We start from the raw sequence: 2,903 nt of genomic DNA on the forward strand, positions 1-2,903 counted from the left end.
AAAGAAAAAAACTTTGAAGAGAAAGAATATTGCTGATTGAGTGATACTCATACTCTTGCTTTTTAAATTATGAAGATGCAAGCTATATAGGTGAATGTTAAATTCAGAAATTGAAACTTTTTAACCACAAAAATCTGACATGTGTTAGCTATCATAGTTTTTGTATATTGTCATTGCTCCTTTATGATTGTGCCAACTGTACTGATGATACTCTCATTTGACCTTCATTCTTATCCCAATCATTTATACTAAAATGTTGTCATTCTTTCCTTTTTTGACTCCAAGTAACAGCAGCCTAACAAAATAAAGTGGACTCGGGACATTTCTACCCAACCTTAATTTTGGGTTTTATACTTGTAAATTCTTAATCCTTCCAACAACATTTAAACACATATATCAAATCATATTAATAATTTAAATTATTAATTCATAATATAACAATTACTTGTCATTATTAAATATTAGTAATTTTAACTTTAAACTCAATAGTTTTACATCTCACTACAATCAGAATTATAATCTTATTGTCCTTTTTTTAGGTAGTTTTTTTTTTGTAAATGAAGAAAGGTTAAATTAATAATTTTCTCAAAAATATAAAAAAATGTGATTTAAAAAAAATAATTTTCCGAAAGAGTCCACTTAATTATTAATAAACTAAACCTAAAGTGAAAAAAATATATAGATAAAATACGTTTATAGAATTTAATTTTGATAATATATATAAAGAATTTTACTACCATTAATTAGATTTATCGATTTAAATAATTTTTTCAAATTTATCTATCTACTTAATATATTAAAATTGGGTTTTTCCCCAACTAATGAAGGTGATGTGTCGATTTCTCGTGACTCCGTTTTCCCTCCAAAATGAACTTTTCTATTCTCTATTCTAAATTATTTTATAAAAAATATCTTTATTATAATTATATTATAATTAATATTTAATAAATAATACATAATTATACTAATTTAGAAACATATCTTTATTATAATTATATCAAATCAATATTTAATGCATTATTAAACTACTTATCAATTATCAATTGAAAATATTTTTAATTATTTTAATAATAATAATAATAATAATAATAATAATAATAATAATAATAATAATAATAATAATAATATATGATAATGATATGATAATTACACCGTTCGTAGTAATCATGATAAGAATATTTGAATCTAATCATAAAAGGATCAAATTTTATGATATTAATAACGCACATTAATTTTAAATATTTTTAGTCATTTTAATTATATTAATTTTAAAAATATTAATATAATTCTAATTCTTATTTATTATCCAATAATAATAATAATAATAATAATAATAATAATAATAATAATAATAATAATAATAATAATAATAATAATAATAATAATAATAATAACTTGAAAAATCTGTATATAAACTATTTCAATTACCCGTGTATTATTATTAAAATTCTATATGTTTCTAAATATAAGTCTTGAAAAACACGACATGGTATGGGCTATTAGTGTAGAGTTGTTTAGGTTTGTTTAGAAAGATATAATAGAATTTATATTTCTAAATTTCAAGACATATATTTCTATTTCAATCTGTGTATATCAGGAATAATATTCTTATTCATTGTCCGGAATTTCTTTAATTATGATATAAGATAATGATTCTAATGAAAAATTATATAATTTTAACAAAATTAATATCTGATGTATAATTATTGTATATAATAAAAAATTACCTTAATAATAAATAATTTACATATTTATTTTTATTTTACTAAAGCCTATATATAGTATTTTTTTGTGGTACATGAATCTAAATTTGAGAGTCAACTAATAATTTTATATTTATTATTTTTCTTTTACTATTTTATAGAATAAGAATGTATTCTTCGTTTTTCATCGAAGTTGATCATTTTAAGGTACAATTTATAATTTTGATACACTATTAGTGTAAGTAGTTTGACACAAATATTCTAACGTAATATCATATCATAAAAAATAACTATCTTTTATATTGATTGTATTCACCTAAATGATAATCCAAAAAAATAGACATAATTAAATAATTATATAAAATATTTTATACTATCAATAATTAAAATTAGTCTCTAATTTGTATCTAAAAATATAAGATAAAATTATATATTAAATTAATTTAATAAAAACAAAATATTATTGTAACATTATTTAATTAATAAATTTATTTAGTTAAAGGTTATATCTTTGTTTTTTTTCAATTCCACTTTAATATTTACCAGTAAATTGAATAATTTTGTATTGGATATCTATTTTGATAATTAGTTCTCAAACATAAATTAAAATAAAAATCAATTAAAATACTAATGCATTTTATACTTTTATCTATCTAAGTAACTAATTCTATTATTATTATTATTATTATTATTATTATTATTATTATTATTATTATTATTATTATTATTATTATTATTTGAAATTAATTTTTTGTCTTTTTTTATTAAATAATTAAATAATCTATAAAATATATAATGAAGATATGAGAAATTTAGTATAGATTTTTTTCTAAAATATCATTTATTGTATATAATTCATAAAAAAATATATTTCACTTTTATTATTGACTAGAAGATAACCTATTTATATTTTGATTAATTTAATTTTTTATTATTATTATATTTAATTTACATAAAGATAACTTAATAACCATATTATTATTTATCAATATATTAATATTGATAATGATTACATAAAAATTATTTAATATTTAATATTTTTATATTATTTATTTTTTTATATATTTTGATATATTTATAAATATTTTTTATTTTTTTATATGCTATATGTTTATTCCCATTATTTAAAATTTCTGGATCCGTCACTACTTTTGAGCGTGTTTCTTAATTTATTTTTTTATAATTCATTGAATACAATTT

This window comes from Arachis stenosperma, chromosome 3 (assembly GCF_014773155.1).
Source record: "Arachis stenosperma cultivar V10309 chromosome 3, arast.V10309.gnm1.PFL2, whole genome shotgun sequence".
Classification (NCBI taxonomy): Eukaryota; Viridiplantae; Streptophyta; class Magnoliopsida; order Fabales; family Fabaceae; genus Arachis; species Arachis stenosperma.